This window comes from Triticum aestivum, chromosome 1D (assembly GCF_018294505.1).
Source record: "Triticum aestivum cultivar Chinese Spring chromosome 1D, IWGSC CS RefSeq v2.1, whole genome shotgun sequence".
In the NCBI taxonomy this organism is placed as follows: domain Eukaryota; kingdom Viridiplantae; phylum Streptophyta; class Magnoliopsida; order Poales; family Poaceae; genus Triticum; species Triticum aestivum.
Genome location: NC_057796.1, coordinates 476309159 through 476328051, shown reverse-complemented (window position 1 = coordinate 476328051; position 18893 = coordinate 476309159). Strand labels below are relative to the sequence as shown.

The following is an 18893-nucleotide window of genomic DNA, read 5'->3' as shown; positions in this document are numbered from 1 at the left end:
CCCATAAGTGGGTGGTGCACCAGTTCTGTAGGTTGCACTGGATACATTCTCCTATATAGCTAGCTAGCGCCCTGCATAGCGCCGGCATTGGCACTGGGTGAAACAACATGATATTGCAGCAAATGTGTTCTTCCTCACAGCACGCACGGGTGGCTGCTCGGGTGCTCTTGCTGCTTTGCTCCTGCACGCTGTTACTCAGAGGAGCCCAAGGGGGAGAGTCTGGCAAGGTAAGCATGCTCGGACTTTTTTCTCTTTTTTTCCTTTTTTTTTGGTTATCTGCATTCTGGTTGTTTTTAGGCATTTTCTTGGTGCAGAGACTGGGTGTAGTTGATATCTAATACTTGATATTAATATATTCTCTTTTCAAAAGAAAAACTTGCTCGGACTCTACATGCATGTTTTTGAACACAGTATAAACGCAAATGCTCAGATATAGCACATGTGTGCATCCGTGTGAATGCACGGTTGCACGCATACTCTACACGTACGATTCTAGTTTATTTAAGCAGTGGTGCATGTTAATTCCTATCTAATTAATTAACCATGAATTTATATCTGCATGTGTGCCTCTCTAGCTTTACATAGCCTACCTAGGCGACGTGAAGCACGGGCACCCGGATGATGTGATCGCCTCCCACCATGACATGCTCACCAATTAAACCCATTAACGGTGGCGCAAAGGGCGCCCGTTCGGCTATGCCACCGCACAGATTTTACTGTCACAGGTATCTACCCAGATAACACCTCCCTCAGTTGCCTTATTTTCACAGCCTATCACGCGACCTCCCTCTCTCGTTTTCCACTCCCCATCGAGGGTTGCCGCCGCCGCCCCTCCGTCGTTCGCCACCGCTGCTGCCCCATCACTCCTCCGGCGTTGGCCACCGCAAGAAGGCTGGCTTTTCCGACGGATCTTCTCGTCTTGGTGGCTTCCTCGTAGCAAGGTGCGTCGCTGCGCCTCCCAACGGCCCGACAGCAAGGTGGCGGCGCCGCGAGGTCTCTCCCGAGGGATCCGCAGTACGACGAGCACAACCCAGACGATGTTGATGTGGTCGTCGGTGCCTCCTCCGCCACGGGATCGAATGGGCTGGTGGACAGGCGCGCGGCTCTACGCCCTCCTCGGTCGAGGGTTGGATGGAGCCCTCGGCTGCGTGGGAACAGACATCGGCAGACGCGACCCCGACGACTGTGCTCATGGTGCTCGCTCTGATCCCACCCGTGCTTCCACAGGTGTACCAGCTCCTCTCTGTATATTCTTTGATTTTTTTCTGTTCAGTTCATCTTTCATGGTTAATTCTTTGCAACAATTTGATAAGATGCTGAAATCAAAGGTGTGGCCTCTATTTGATGAGCAGAACACAAGGAGGAGTATGGGTCTGCATGTACATATAAGAAGATGGCTTGAGGTGATTTGTGTCTGTTTTCAGTTGCGTCGGCGAAGAGATCTTCGTCATAGACCTCAAGAAGGACGCCGTCTCCATAGGTACTAGCTCTCTCCGCCACTCGATTTGTCTCGTGTGGGTCTCTTGAACACTTTGGAGCCATTACCTGACATTATATACTTATACTGAACCATGCTATGGTGTAAAGGTCTCTAGACAAACAGGTGCAAGGAGGGCTTTGTTTGCTGCAGCACAAGACAATAGCCAGTAGATGTTTATATGGCAGATGTTTAAATTGCCAAGGATTGGGTTATATTAGTCAATAGAGTACTGAACATGTTGGGTTGTTGCCAGTTGCTGTAACCTACTTACCTACATCAGATGATGTGAGTCTTCTTTTGGCCTGCAAACCATAGTCATTATAGCTTTGCTCCAGTTTGCCAATTTATAGCTGAATATGAGCCATCTACTTCCTGGAAGTGGTCACATATGGAGTAATTTTTAGTGGCAGGGTGAAGTAATGGTACTAGCATTTATATTACTGAACATACAGTACATACTTTGTGTTATTTTGCGTGCTCTCTATGTGTTCTCGGTATGGCGGGGGATGCTTGGTGATGACTCCTTAAATGCTCTGAGTAATAATTGAGAATACATGGACAATGTCAAATTGAAGCGTGATATTTGTATGTCATATTTACTCCAGAAAAAACTTTTTTCTCATTCTTTTTACATAGACGTAATGATTTATTTATGCTGCAGTGTTACTTATGCCATTTGGATTTGGACAACATGCCGCAGTGTTACTTCGATCTCTGGACGGCTGGTGGCCGCCGTAATTAAAATCGTTAGGGGTAATGTAGTTGCAATGCAGTATCTATGCGTGGGCAACCGGATGGAGTTGCAACAGCCGTTGTCAAAAGTTGGATGTTTTGGAGCTGCCATGTTCTAATTAATTAATTAATCATCTTTTGTGGTGCCATTAGTTCTGATCCTGGGTTAGGAGGATTTATAATATTCTTAATCATGTTTGCATGCATTGACCCAGTTCGTCCTTTGATTGATTACTGGACTCCGAATTGCATTGCTTATTTTGCTAACTAAGAAACGTATGACCGTAATTTTGCATGTATACATCATGCTATTTCCTTCTAGTTTATATATGAAGATTAAGTGTCCTTTTTTACCTAAAATTTACTTGAATATTTAACTGAGAATTACTTCATTGTGTGTCATGCCTATCTTATTCCATCCACATGATCCAAGGAGAGTCCCAAAACTAATAATTTGTGTCTTGAATAACCGAATGTACTTTTTTGTTCTAATCTTGAAACCTTGGCTAATGTAATAATATTTGTGTCACGGTAGTCTTCGCAGCTGTAGTGACTACAATATAACAGAAGCAAAAGCCTCCATTGATTGTTGCAGTAGATCCAGAAAGCGGAGCATTGGGGCACTCTGATTCTTAAGAAGCTCCATGCACGTATTAAGGCCAGTAAATTCAATTTGTTTTTCATCTGACTTCTCTGTGGTCTGTTGTCCTTATTCGATGTGTTATTCAGGTATGTGTTGTTAACGCTCCTACTTTTGGGAGAATCGGAAAAATAAGCTTTGTAAGTTACGTCATATTTCCATGTTTTGGTATGAGATTTAGATATATTGTTTCTCCGGTTGCATATTCATTATATTTCTTTCTCCTATAATTGGCCTGCTTGTTACACAAGTCTGAACTCCTAAAGGTTCGGGAGGATTTCAATGTTGCTAAAGAAAGATACAAGGATCAGTGCGTTAACATTGTTGAAGGACAATCATACACAGTACGCTTTTAACTTGTCATTTCCTTACTGACTAAACCTGAGTACATGACTAAGCGAGGATAGGGTGTGGTCACTGGTTTCTGTATTTTTGTTGTTCGAACAAGGACAGTGGAAGGAGCTGTTGTCCGATAGGCAAACCTAAGCGACGATACTGAATCTCAAGAAAGGATACACGAGCTTGCAAGGGTTGTGTTTGAGTGTGTGGAGAAAACTTCTAGCCAACATACCTGAGTAAATGATGTTTATGGTTCCATGTTTTAATGTATAAGACTTGATATGTTTCATCTTCCAGCAATTCTAAAACGGGCCTTCTGCAACTCGATACAAGCCGCTGACAGTAGTTAGTTTTGAGGAGTTTTGAGAATATTATTGATTGTTGTATGATTATTATTCTCGTTATGGCACATATTTTTTATTTTTTATTGAATTACTACATAGCTGCTCTATAATATTTCTGCTCCCAAGGTGTGCAATTCACCAACAGGACAGAGACCATGCAACCTGGAACAAGAAGTAAGTGCATACCCAACTTTACTGACCAGGTGACTAGCGCTTCCTCTCCTCCCCTCCCTCTCGGCATGCTGCACCTCCATCTTATTGGAAGTAAGCTTTGATTTAGTGAGAGAACAATTAATGATGTACCTCCATCTGCATTAAGGCCGAAGACTATTTGTGATTAGTGGCAAGCATTCAGTTGCAGCGGTGAGTCCTGTATGTATGTTTATACATGACAGGTGTTTGGGCATGAGTCAATTAGTTGTAGTAGCACTTAGCGCTAAGCGTGACATGGCTATTGTCATCGTAGTGTATTTGTTGTCGCTATTTACAGAAGAACTACAGTACAGAGAGGACATGGTTGCTATTCTAAAGGTAATTGCTGTACTTGACATTGTAATATGATTTGTACACCCGTTTCAAGAAAAATAGACTTGTATATAGACATGGTCAAATGCAATTGTTAATTAATTTTTTCAAGGAGTACAAATGTGGGCTTTCCTATATTTATGCATGATTACATCATGTTGTAACTCCATTCCTTAAATCCATGATCTGTGCTCTGCTCTGTTGAATACATGGTTTGGAATCAGATAAATTTTACTCATATGAGAAATCTGTGCAGATAAAGTCAGGAACCGTGTTGCCCGTGTAATGTTAAGTTCTTCTGTCAATTTTCTCTTACTTCAACAGAAAGATGGACGTGATGCACAATGTTATGTACTTCTGACATAACCCATGTGTCATGATGGTACGCTTCCTTTTTGTTGTCTTTTCTGCAATAATCTCACCCTTTGAGATTTTAGCCGATAGGGAATAGATTGAGATCCTCTGGTCTTGCCTGGAGATGTTCTATTATCTGCAGTAATTATGTTTCCAGTCCGTGTAGATTAGTCTGATTATGACCCATCAAGGACCTTCTAGGCTTTAATATATGTTCAATTATGCATTCAGCCGTTGTGCACTTTAATTAACAGGAAAAAACTTATGGTGTCCTACACACTTGAAAGTATGTGGAAATAATTTGATCTGATGAAACGAACCATTCATCGGCTAGGTGAATCGGATAATGATTTATGGCAATCGACCTAGCACAATTTTTTGGTAGTAATTTTAGTAATTTCACTATTTTTTCAATTGCACTCCACTGAAACTTTGGTGTGAGTTCTTTTTATTGGGGTATTTTACATTTTAAGTGACAGTCCTCAAAAAAATATCATTTGTTTACTTCTCATTATTATACAAATAATTACGAAAGTTAACTTTTGGCAATTGGACCGGTACTTAATTCAGAAACAAGGAGTTGCCCTGGAACAATAAATGTGTAATTATTTTTTTCCATTTTATCAATTCTTTTGATTTGAAAATATTTGTTTTTTCAGCATAGACATGCTTTGAAAATTTATTGGCATGGGCCTGTCAATGGACACAACAACGTGACTTGAGGTATCTGTAAGGGCAAGGGACAGCATGGATATAAGAACACGTTGCATAGCTTGTGCTCTTATTTTCCTCATGTTGAATAAGCCAATTGAATCGGTAACTCGTGTTCTTGCATTTCGGTACTAATAAAGAAGCAGATAATGAAGTATGTGCTTCTTTTATACCAGCAAGATCTGTTCTTTACTAAAAGCCTATCCTGTAGCCTACAACACTCAATGTAGACGCTTGAGTGTACTTGCATACTATAACGACATATCACACTCACTCACCACTGTGCGGCAGGATCGGTGATATAGTTGGTTCATTTTAATCCAGCATTTACAAGGTAACATGTGCACTACCATACTTATATATTGCTCTGACCCGATGGTGATTAAAGACATGAAGCAAGGTCCAAAGATGTGCAGTATGTTGCAACTGCTATATTTAACATGTATGCTTAAGTATCGTTTTCGCACAAATTTATGTTTATGTTTGCTAAGTTGCCCTTCATGCTATGTTTTTTAAGCAAGTTCAGAAGGGGTTCGCTAAGCGGCATGCTAAATTATGATGATCAAGCTCATCGCCTCGGGATTCAAGTGGTAACATGAATGGGTCGCTAGGAGGATAGTGTTGGAAATATGCCCTAGAGGCAATAATAAATGGTTATTATTATATTTCTTTGTTCATGGTAATTGTCTATTATTCATGCTATAATTGTATTGTCCGGAAATCGTGATACATGTGTGAATACATAGACCACAACCTGTCCCTAGTAAGCCTCTAGTTGACTAGCTCGTTGATCAACAGATAGTCACGGTTTCCTGACTATGGACATTGGATGTCATTGATAACGGGATCACATCATTAGGAGAATGATGTGATGGACAAGACCCAATCCTAAGCATAGCATAAAAGATCGTGTAGTTTCGTCTGCTAGAGCTTTTCCAATGTCAATTATCTTTTCCTTAGACCATGAGATCGTGCAACTCCCGGATACCGTAGGAGTGCTTTGGGTGTGCCAAACGTCACAACGTAACTGGGTGACTATAAAGGTGCACTACGGGTATCTCCGAAAGTGTCTGTTGGGTTGGCACGGATCGAGACTGGGATTTGTCACTCCGTATGACGGAGAGGTATCTCTGGGCCCACTCGGTAATGCATCATCATAATGAGCTCAATGTGACTAAGGCGTTAGTCACGGGATCATGCATTGCGGTACGAGTAAAGAGACTTGCCGGTAACGAGATTGAACAAGGTATTGGGATACCGACGATCGAATCTCGGGCAAGTAACATACCGATTGACAAAGGGAATTGTATACGGGATTGATTGAATCCTTGACACCGTGGTTCATCCGATGAGATCATCGTGGAACATGTGGGAGCCAACATGGGTATCCAGATCCCGCTGTTGGTTATTGACCGGAGAGGCGTCTCGGTCATGTCTGCATGCCTCCCGAACCCGTAGGGTCTACACACTTAAGGTCCGGTGACGCTAGGGTTGTAGAGATATATGTATGCGGAAACCCGAAAGTTGTTCGGAGTCCCGGATGAGATCCCGGACGTCACGAGAGGTTCCGGAATGGTCCGGAGGTGAAGAATTATATATAGGAAGTCCAGTTTCGGCCACCGGGAAAGTTTCGGGGGTTATCGGTATTGTACCGGGACCACCGAAAGGGTCCCGGGGGTCCACCGGGTGGGGCCACCTGTCCCGGACGGCCCCGTGGGCTGAAAGTGGAAGGGAACCAGCCCCTAGTGGGCTGGGGCACCCCCCTTGGGCCTCCCCCCATGCGCCTAGGGTTGGGAACCCTAGGGGGGGAGTTCCCCCTTGCCTTGGGGGCAAGGCACCCCTTCCCCCCCACTTGGCCGCCGCCCCCCCCCCCCCCCCCCTTGGATCTGATCTCCAGGGCCGGCGCCCCCCCCCCCCAGGGGGCCTATATAAAGGGGGGGAGGGAGGGCAGCATACAACAGTCTTGGGCGCCTCCCTCCTCCCCTGCAACACCTCTCTCTCTCTCTCTCTCTCGTAGAAGCTCGGCGAAGCCCTGCACGAGACCCGCTACATCCACCACCACGCCGTCGTGCTGCTGGATCTCCATCAACCTCTCCTTCCCCCTTGCTGGATCAAGAAGGAGGAGACGTCGCTGCACCGTACGTGTGTTGAACGCGGAGGTGCCGTCCGTTCGGCACTCGGTCATCGGTGATTTGGATCACGGCGAGTACGACTCCGTCATTCACGTTCATTGGAACGCTTCCGCTCGCGATCTACAAGGGTATGTAGATGCACTCCTTTCCCTCGTTGCTAGTATACTCCATAGATGCATCTTGGTGAATGTAGGAAAATTTTAAAATTATGCTACGATTCCCAACAGTGGCATCATGAGCCAGGTCTATGCGTAGTTACTATGCACGAGTAGAACACAAAGCAGTTGTGGGCGTTGAGTTTGCCAATTCTTCTTGCCGCTACTAGTCGTTTCTTGTTTCGGCGGCATTGTAGGATGAAGCGGCCCAGACCGACCTTACACGTACGCTTACGTGAGACAGGTTCCACCGACTGACATGCAGTAGTTGCATAAGGTGGCTAGCGGGTGTCTGTCTCTCCTACTTTAGTCGGAACGGATTCGATGAAAAGGGTCCTTATGAAGGGTAAATAGAAATTGGCAAATCACGTTGTGGTCATACGTAGGTAAGAAAACGTTCTTGCTAGAAACCTACAAACCACGTAAAAACTTGCAACAACAATTAGAGGACGTCTAACTTGTTTTTGCAGCAAGTGCTATGTGATGTGATATGGCTAGAAGATGTGATGAATGATATATGTGATGTATGAGATTGATCATATTCTTGTAATAGGAATCACGACTTGCATGTCGATGAGTATGACAACCGGCAGGAGCCATAGGAGTTGTCTTTATTATTTTGCATGACCTGCGTGTCATTGAATAACGCCATGTAATTTACTTTACTTTGTTGCTAAACGTGTTAGCCATAGAAGTAGAAGTAATCGTTGGCGTGACGACTTCATGAAGACACAATGATGGAGACCATGATGATGGAGATCATGGTGTCATGCCGGTGACAAAGATGATCATGGTGCCCCGAAGATGGAGATCAAAGGAGCATGATGATATTGGCCATATCATGTCACTATTTGATTGCATGTGATGTTTATCATGTTTTTGCATCTTATTTGCTTAGAACGACGGTAGCAAATAGGATGATCCCTTATAATAATTTCAAGAAAGTGTTCACCCTAACCACCGTTGCGAAGGTTCGTTGTTTCGAAGCACCACGTGATGATCGGGTGTGATAGATTCTAACGTTCGAATACAACGGGTGTTGACGAGCCTAGCATGTACAGACATGGCCTCGAAACACACGCAATACACTTAGGTTCACTTGACGAGCCTAGCATGTACAGACATGGCCTCGGAACACGGAGGACCGAAAGGTCGAGCATGAGTCGTATAGAAGATACGATCAACATGGAGATGTTCACCGATCTTGACTAGTCCGTCTCACGTGATGATCGGACACGGCCTAGTCGAATTCGGATCATGTTTCACTTAGATGACTAGAGGGATGTCTATCTGAGTGGGAGTTCATTAAATAATTTTATTATATGAACTTAATTATCATGAACTTAGTCTAAATCTTTACACTATGTATTGTAGATCAAATGGCCCACGTTGTCCTCAATTTCAACGCGTTCCTAGAGAAAACCAAGCTGAAAGATGATGGCAGCAACTATACGGACTGGGTCCGGAACCTGAGGATCATCCTCATAGCAGCCAAGAAAGATTATGTCTTAGAAGCACCGCTAGGTGAAGCACCAATCCCTGAGAACCAAGACGTTATGAACGCTTGGCAGCAGCGTGCTGATGATTATTCCCTCGTTCAGTGCGGCATGCTTTACAGCTTAGAACCGGGTCTCCAAAAGCGTTTTGAGAAACATGGAGCATATGAGATGTTCGAGGAGCTGAAACTGGTTTTTCAAGCTCATGCCCGGGTCGAGAGATATGATGTCTCCGACAAGTTCTTCAGCTGTAAAATGGAGGAGAACAGTTCTGTTAGTGAGCACATACTCAGAATGTCTGGGTTGCACAACCGCTTGTCTCAGCTGGGAGTTAATCTCCCGGATGACGCGGTCATTGACAGAATCCTCAAGTCGCTTCCACCAAGCTACAAGAGCTTTGTGATGAACTACAATATGCAGGGGATGGAAAAGACCATTCCCGAGGTATATTCAATGCTGAAATCAGCTGAGGTAGAGATCAGAAAAGAACATCAAGTGTTGATGGTGAATAAAACCACTAAGTTCAAGAAGGGCAAGGGTAAGAAGAACTTCAAGAAGGACGGCAAGGGAGTTGCCGCGCCCGGTAAGCCAGTTACCGGGAAGAAGTCAAAGAATGGACCCAAGCCCGAGACTGAGTGCTTTTATTGCAAGGGAAGTGGTCACTGGAAGCGAAACTGCCCCAAATATTTAGCAGACAAGAAGAAGGCCGGCAACACCCAAGGTATATGTGATATACAAGTAATTGATGTGTACCTTACCAGTACTCGTAGTAGCTCCTGGGTATTTGATACCGGTGCAGTTGCTCATATTTGTAACTCAAAGCAGGAACTACGGAATAAACGGAGACTGGCAAAGGACGAGGTGATGATGCGCGTCGGGAATGGTTCCAAGGTCGATGTGATCGCCGTTGGCACGCTACCTCTGCATCTACCCACGGGATTAGTTTTAAACCTCAATAATTGTTATTTAGTGCCAGCTTTGAGCATGAACATTGTATCTGGATCTCGTTTAATTCGAGATGGCTACTCATTTAAATCTGAGAATAATGGTTGTTCTATTTATTTGAGAGATGTGTTTTATGGTCATGCCCCGCTGGTCAATGGTTTATTTTTGATGAATCTCGAACGTGATGTTACACATGTTCATAGTGTGAATACCAAAAGATGTAAAGTTGATAACGATAGTCCCACATACTTGTGGCACTGCCGCCTTGGTCACATTGGTGTCAAGCGCATGAAGAAGCTCCATGCAGATGGACTTTTGGAGTCTCTTGATTAGGAATCATTTGACACGTGCGAACCATGTCTCATGGGTAAGATGACCAAGACTCCGTTCTCCGGAACAATGGAGCGAGCAACCAACTTATTGGAAATCATACATACCGATGTGTGCGGTCCAATGAGTGTTGGGGCTCGCGGAGGATATCGTTATGTTCTCACTCTCACTGATGATTTAAGTAGATATGGGTATGTCTACCTAATGAAACACAAGTCTGAAACCTTTGAAAAGTTCAAGGAATTTCAGAGTGAGGTTGAGAATCAACGTGATAGGAAAATAAAATTCGTACGATCAGATCGTGGTGGAGAATATTTAAGTCACGAATTTGGTACACACTTAAGGAAATGTGGAATAGTTTCACAACTCACGCCGCCTGGAACACCTCAGAGAAATGGTGTGTCCGAACGTCGTAATCGCACTCTATTGGATATGGTGCGATCTATGATGTCTCTTACCGATTTACCGCTCTCATTTTGGGGTTATGCTTTAGAGACTGCCGCATTCACTTTAAATAAGGCACCGTCTAAATCCGTTGAGACGACACCGTATGAATTATGGTTTGGGAAGAAACCTAAGCTGCCGTTTCTAAAAGTTTGGGGATGCGATGCTTATGTCAAGAAACTTCAACCTGAAAAGCTCGAACCCAAATCGGAAAAAATGCGTCTTCATAGGATACCCTAAGGAAACTATTGGGTATACCTTCTACCTCAGATCCGAAGGCAAGATCTTCGTTGCCAAGAACGGGTCCTTTCTAGAGAAGGAGTTTCTCTCGAAAGAATTGAGTGGGAGGAAAGTGGAACTTGATGAGGTGATAGTTACCCCTTCCGAACCGGAAAGTAGCGCAGCGCGGGAAAATGTTCCTTTGGTGCCTACACCGACTGGGGAGGAAGTTAATGATGATGATCATGAAGCTTCAGATCAAGTTGATGAACTTCGTAGGTCCACAAGGACACGTTCCGCACCAGAGTGGTACGGCAACCCTGTCCTGGAAATCATGTTGTTAGACAACGGTGAACCTTCGAACTATGAAGAAGCGATGGCGGGCCCGGATTCCGACAAATGGCTAGAAGCCATGAAATCCGAGATAGAATCCATGTATGAGAACAAAGTATGGACTTTGACTGACTTGCCCGATGAGCGGCGAGCCATAGAAAACAAATGGATCTTTAAGAAGAAGACGGACGCAGATGGTAATGTGACCATCTACAAAGCTCGACTTGTCGCTAAGGGTTATCGACAAGTTCAAGGGGTTGACTACGATGAGACTTTCTCACCCGTAGCGAAGCTGAAGTCCGTCCGAATCATGTTAGCAATTGCCGCATACTATGATTATGAGATATGGCAGATGGACGTCAAAACGGCATTCCTTAATGGCTTCCTTAAGGAAGAGTTGTATATGATGCAGCCGGAAGGTTTTGTCGATCCTAAGAATGCTAACAAAGTGTGCAAGCTCCAGCGCTCAATCTATGGGCTGGTGCAAGCATCTCGGAGTTGGAACATTCGCTTTGATGAGATGATCAAAGCGTTTGGGTTTACACAGACTTATGGAGAAGCCTGTGTTTACAAGAAAGTGAGTGGGAGCTCTGTAGCATTTCTCATATTATATGTGGATGACATATTATTGATGGGAAATGATATAGAATTCTTGGAAAGTATAAAGGCCTATTTGAATAAGTGTTTTTCAATGAAGGACCTTGGAGAAGCTGCTTATATATTAGGCATCAAGATCTATAGAGATAGATCAAGACGCCTCATTGGTCTTTCACAGAGTACATACCTTGACAAGATATTGAAGAAGTTCAGTATGGATCAGTCCAAGAAGGGGTTCTTGCCTGTATTGCAAGGTGTGCAATTGAGCACGGCTCAATGCCCGACCACGGCAGAAGATATAGAACAGATGAGTGTCATCCCCTATGCCTCGTCCATAGGGTCTATAATGTATGCCATGCTGTGTACCAGACCTGATATAAACCTTGTCGTAAGTTTGGTAGGAAGGTACCAAAGTAATCCCGGCAAGGAACACTGGACAGCGGTCAAGAATATCCTGAAGTACCTGAATAGGACTAAGGATATGTTTCTCGTTTATGGAGGTGACGAAGAGCTCGTCGTAAAGGGTTACGTCGACGCTAGCTTCGACATAGATCTGGATGACTCGAAGTCACAGACCGGATACGTGTATATTTTGAATAGAGGAGCAGTAAGCTGGTGCAGTTGCAAGCAAAGCGTCGTGGCGGGATCTACATGTGAAGCGGAGTACATGGCAGCCTCAGAGGCAGCACAGGAAGCAGTCTGGATGAAGGAGTTCATTACCGACCTAGGGGTGATTCCCAATGCGTCGGGCCCAATGACTCTCTTCTGTGACAACACTGGAGCTATTGCCCTTGCGAAGGAGCCCAGGTTTCACAGGAAGACCAGGCATATCAAGCGTCGCTTCAACTCCATTCGTGAAAGTGTTCAAAATGGAGACATAGATATTTGTAAAGTACACACGGACCTGAATGTAGCAGATCCGTTGACTAAACCTCTCCCTAGGGCAAAACATGATCAACACCAGGACGCAATGGGTGTTCGATTCATCACAATGTAACTAGATTATTGACTCTAGTGCAAGTGGGAGACTGTTGGAAATATGCCCTAGAGGCAATAATAAATGGTTATTATTATATTTCTTTGTTCATGGTAATTGTCTATTATTCATGCTATAATTGTATTGTCCGGAAATCGTGATACATGTGTGAATACATAGACCACAACCTGTCCCTAGTAAGCCTCTAGTTGACTAGCTCGTTGATCAACAGATAGTCACGGTTTCCTGACTATGGACATTGGATGTCATTGATAACGGGATCACATCATTAGGAGAATGATGTGATGGACAAGACCCAATCCTAAGCATAGCATAAAAGATCGTGTAGTTTCGTTTGCTAGAGCTTTTCCAATGTCAAGTATCTTTTCCTTAGACCATGAGATCGTGCAACTCCCGGATACCGTAGGAGTGCTTTGGGTGTGCCAAACGTCACAACGTAACTGGGTGACTATAAAGGTGCACTACGGGTATCTCCGAAAGTGTCTGTTGGGTTGGCACGGATCGAGACTGGGATTTGTCACTCCGTATGACGGAGAGGTATCTCTGGGCCCACTCGGTAATGCATCATCATAATGAGCTCAATGTGACTAAGGCGTTAGTCACGGGATCATGCATTGCGGTACGAGTAAAGAGACTTGCCGGTAACGAGATTGAACAAGGTATTGGGATACCGACGATCGAATCTCGGGCAAGTAACATACCGATTGACAAAGGGAATTGTATACGGGATTGATTGAATCCTCGACACCGTGGTTCATCCGATGAGATCATCGTGGAACATGTGGGAGCCAACATGGGTATCCAGATCCCGCTGTTGGTTATTGACCGGAGAGGCGTCTCGGTCATGTCTGCATGCTCCCGAACCCGTAGGGTCTACACACTTAAGGTCCGGTGACGCTAGGGTTGTAGAGATATATGTATGCGGAAACCCGAAAGTTGTTTGGAGTCCCGGATGAGATCCCGGACGTCACGAGAGGTTCCGGAATGGTCCGGAGGTGAAGAATTATATATAGGAAGTCCAGTTTCGGCCACCGGGAAAGTTTCGGGGGTTATCGGTATTGTACCGGGACCACCGGAAGGGTCCCGGGGGTCCACCGGGTGGGGCCACCTGTCCCGGAGGGCCCCGTGGGCTGAAAGTGGAAGGGAACCAGCCCCTAGTGGGCTGGGGCGCCCCCCTTGGGCCTCCCCCCATGCGCCTAGGGTTGGGAACCCTAGGGGGGAGTTCCCCCTTGCCTTGGGGGGCAAGGCACCCCTTCCCCCCCACTTGCCCCCCCCCCTTGGATCTGATCTCCAGGGCCGGCGCCCCCCCCCCCCCCAGGGGGCCTATATAAAGGGGGGGAGGGAGGGCAGCATACAACAGTCTTGGGCGCCTCCCTCCTCCCCTGCAACACCTCTCTCTCTCTCGTAGAAGCTCGGCGAAGCCCTGCACGAGACCCGCTACATCCACCACCACGCCGTCGTGCTGCTGGATCTCCATCAACCTCTCCTTCCCCCTTGCTGGATCAAGAAGGAGGAGACGTCGCTGCACCGTACGTGTGTTGAACGCGGAGGTGCCGTCCGTTCGGCACTCGGTCATCGGTGATTTGGATCACGGCGAGTACGACTCCGTCATCCACGTTCATTGGAATGCTTCCGCTCGCGATCTACAAGGGTATGTAGATGCACTCCTTTCCCTCGTTGCTAGTATACTCCATAGATGCATCTTGGTGAACGTAGGAAAATTTTAAAATTATGCTACGATTCCCAACAGATAGAAGGCATGCAGAGATATGTTTCTCCCATTGCAACGCACGGGCATATTTACTAGTATTACTAAAAACTTTTTTAGTATCTACTTTCCTTACATATACATGATTTACTACATTTATGTATATCTTGCCTTTTAGCTCATGGTCAAATTCACTTGATCAATTTTCAGTATCCAATCTGATGAATGGCTTGGAGTTCGGCTGCAAATGTCTGAGCATTTGTAAATAGCATCTCCCTTCTACTCGAAGTTGTCCCAGTGAGCCGACAACTATGAGAAGGTAAGCTATTAACTGTACAGGTATGCATTTCGATTTTGGGGGCTCACGATACACTGGTTTATCTATGCATAAGTAAAGATTTGCTCGCACTTCTATATCATGATTAGGCTGTCACAGTATTTGATTACCAAGTATGTTTGATTGTTTGCCAATTTTGTAATTTTTGTATGGGATGTATCATTTTGTTGACCATTCTATGACTTTCTAATTAGAAAATGGATGTTTCCTGCAGAAATTCTTTTGTTCTTCGAGAAATTCTCTCATGCCATATTCATTTGTGAAATAGGGCTAATAGTTTGTGTGATTTCAGGTCAGAAGGGCCGAGATGCGAAAGCAGGGAGCCTTTCTTCTACTGGTTAGTGTTACAACTGAACCGGTCAGGGTCTTATTCGAAGTATCTTAGACCTTCTTGTAAATAGACAGTCAAAGCTTTCTTATTCAAAATATTTGCATTTAAGTTTGAAATATTTATGTTGCATCAGCTCACACTATCCATTTTTGTATACCATTAGCCTTTGATTCAGTTATTTGGGTTCATTACTGAACTTTGTACTGCTTCTTGTTCATTTGTATAGCTTAATTATGACAAAGTACAAATTCTATTCAGCATTCGTGTTTACCAATGGTAATGGGTTAAAGTCAGCAAAGATAGAATATTCACATGTTTGGAAATCACTTTTGTTGTATATAAGTACCATCAAGGATCAACCTACACCCATGGACGTGCGTAAGCTAGATAAGTCTGCACATGAACGCCTTTGCTCCAGCCATCTCAGTGTGGTTCCTTCTAATTGCTGGCACATCAGGATGCACAGCCTCATTGTTCATGACATTGGTGTTTTGCGGGCTTCCAATCCAATATATATAATGCTCTCTCTACTTCAGAAATATCTAGAAGATCTTTAGATATAATACTATTACATGTCCAACGTTTGTTAAATTATGTAATGGTCATTTTGGTTGCGTGATGTGTATATTTCTATACCCAGAGGTGGTGGTAGGTTCAAAACGGTCTCTTATCTGCACTGTCAACATCAATGTTTTAAATAGCGGGCTATTGTCAAATAGCGACAGACCTCAAAATCAGCTATAGCGGGCTATAGCAGGCTATAGCGGGCTATTTGTACATCGGACCATTTAGCAGCACCCTGCTGAAAAGGCTATATAGCGGAGCTATAGCCGGCTATTTAAAACATTGGTCAACACATTAACAACTAACATGCATGTTTGATCGATGTGCTACTAATAGATCCTAATGTTATATCATATACCTCCATATTGATATACCTGAGTGATACCGAGTACCAAACATGACAGTTGAATGTACGAAGGTAAGATAAGTGCGCCCAACCCGCCCAGGTGGCGCCACCAGGTGGCGCCCCAGTCTCTAGTGTCCTCCAAAGGTACCTTGATTATTATCATAGCTACTTTGTGGAAACAACGAAATCAATTAAATTAAACGGCCTTTGGTTAATTCGTGCTAGTACCACTCACCCACTACTTTGAGCTTTTCTAGCAAGGAGGAATCTGTGGCCTCCATGGTCCTCCACTACAAGCACGGCTTCTCGGGCTTCGCCGCCATGCTCACCCGAGACCAAGCCAAAAGACTTGCAGGTCATCACACATTTGCTTTAGTTCCTAGCTAGCTCACTGGTTGCTATCAAAGATACTGGTTTGCTCTAAGATCAATGTACGGTTTGCTCTAAGAGACTAAGATCCATGTACGCCGGCGTGCAGAGTTTCCTGGAGTTATCAGCGTGGAGCCGAGCAGGAGGATCAGGACGACCACCACGCGGAGCTGGGACTTCCTTGGGCTCAACTGCTCGTCCTCCCACTCACACGCGCCGCCCAGTGAGCTGCTCCACATGAGCAACTGCGGAGAGGATGTAATCATCGGTGTGGTTGACTCCGGTCCGTATATTTTAATTGGTTATGAATGTGGTTGGGTGCATCACTCTGTGCAAAGGTCAAGGGTTGTTTTCTCTTTCTTTTTAAACTACTCCCTCCGTTTCATATTAATTATCGCTAATTTGATATAACTTTGTAGTAAATCAAGGACAAGTAATATGAAATGAAAGGAGTACATTTTAACTGTTCTCATTTCAACTTAATTTGGGTCTGTCGGCCGTTGAAACAATGCTAATTGGTTAATGGATTTAGGGATCTGGCCGGAGTCGAGGAGCTTCAGCGATGTAGGGTATGGGCCGGTGCCATCAAGGTGGAAAGGGGAGTGCCAGACAGGGCCGGACTGGGGCATCAATAACTGCAGCCGAAAGATCATTTTTTCTACATTGCTGGGGAGGCCTCCGGACCTGACTCGCTGTCGCCACGTGACCACACCGACCATGGCACACATTGTGCGTCCATCGCAGCGGGCTCAGCCGTAGGCGTCGAGGAGGAGGCGGCAAGCTTCCATGGCCTCGCCGCGGGGGTCGCACAGGGAGGTGCGCCGCGCGCTCGCATCGCGATGTACAAGATCATCTGGCGTGATGATGGCGCCAGCTCCACGGCACTCCTTCTGGCCGCCATGGACGACGCGATCCACGACGGGGTGGACGTATTGTCGCTGTCCCTCGGTGAATCGGACGAGAACTCATTCGGCGCCTTGCACGCTGTCCAAAAAGGGATTACCGTGGTGTACGCCGCCTCAAACGAAGGGCCCAGGCCACAGACCGTCAAGAACACTGCACCATGGGTCATCACCGTGGCGGCAAGCAAGATCGACCGCTCGTTCCCGACGGTGATCACATGGGGAAACAAGCAGCAGATGGTGGGACAATCTCTCTATTACCAAGTAAAGAACAACAACTCGTGTCATCAAGGACCAGCAGTTTCAAAGAGCTTAAATGTGTACCATCGTAAGTAAAAACTCCCGATCTTTGCACCATCCATGAATATCTTTGTTAGGCTTCGTATTGTAACCCTACTGTGTAAACCATACCTTATTGATATTGGACTTGTATGTCATCATTATATATATCCAGTTCCCCCAAAACCTACGTTTTACATGGTATCGAGTCTAACCTAGGTCCTCCACCTCCACCCCACCCACCGCCACCGCCACACCAAAACCCTAAACCCTAGGGCTGCCACCGCCGGCGCCATGACCGTTTCCGCTTCGGGCGCCGCCAACTCCGGGTCTATCCCCGCGTCGCTTGCCGCCCTTCTCAACCTCCCACCTCGCCCCCTAGCTCCGTCCGTGCCTCAGTTCTTCGGCACCACCGCCGTCGGCTCCCTGTTTTCAGCGCTGATCCCACCGTCACCGCCAGGGACGGCCTCAGCACCAATCGCGTCGCCGCCGCCCGCGTGGCCTCCTCTGGATCCTCCTCGACACTCGCCGTCATCCCGGCGACCTCGGGGGAGACGCTGCCCGCGGAGCCACCCGCGGCCGTGATCCCGATCGTCCCCGCGCCGCCACCCGCGGCATCGGTCGCGGTCGTGGATCCTGTCGCGGCTCCGCCGCCAATCGTCCCTGCTGCTGGCGCAATCACGCCCACCGGGCCGTTCCACTTCGACAACTTGATCGCCATCCGACTCACGCCGGACAACTACTTGTTCTGGCGCGCCAAGGTCCTACCGCTGCTACGCAGCCGGTCTCTCCTCGGGTTTGTTGATGGTTCGCTACCGTGTCCTCCGCAGGTCATCCCTACCGTCCACGGCCCGGCCATCAACCCGGAACACCGTATGTGGGTGCAGCAGGACCAGGCGATCCTCTCTGCCATCCAGGGTTCCCTCGGCGACGGGGTCGCTGGCCTTTGTCTCTTCGCCACCACCTCCATGGATGCCTGGACGACCCTGGAGCACGCCTTTGCCCAGGTCTCTACCTCCCGCTCGATGGCCCTTCGCAGCGAACTCGCCGACATCAAGAAGCTGGACTCCTCCGCTACGACCTACTTCAACAAGATGAAGGTGCTGGCGGACACGCTCACCTCTATTGATCGGCCGCTTAGCGACGAGGAGTTCGCCGGCTTCGTCATCAAAGGCCTCGACGCCGACTACGACAATCTCGCCGAGACCGTCCACTACGCCAAGCCAGCGATGCCTCCTCACGAGCTCTACTCACGCCTCCTCTTCACCGAGCAACGCGTCGAGG

At 46.3% G+C, this 18893-nt stretch overlaps 1 pseudogene; it reads left to right on the top strand.

The window, feature by feature from the left end:
- The window catches only part of LOC123183166 (subtilisin-like protease SBT3.8), a 35635-nt pseudogene continuing 16742 nt past the window's right edge, over positions 1 to 18893 (top strand).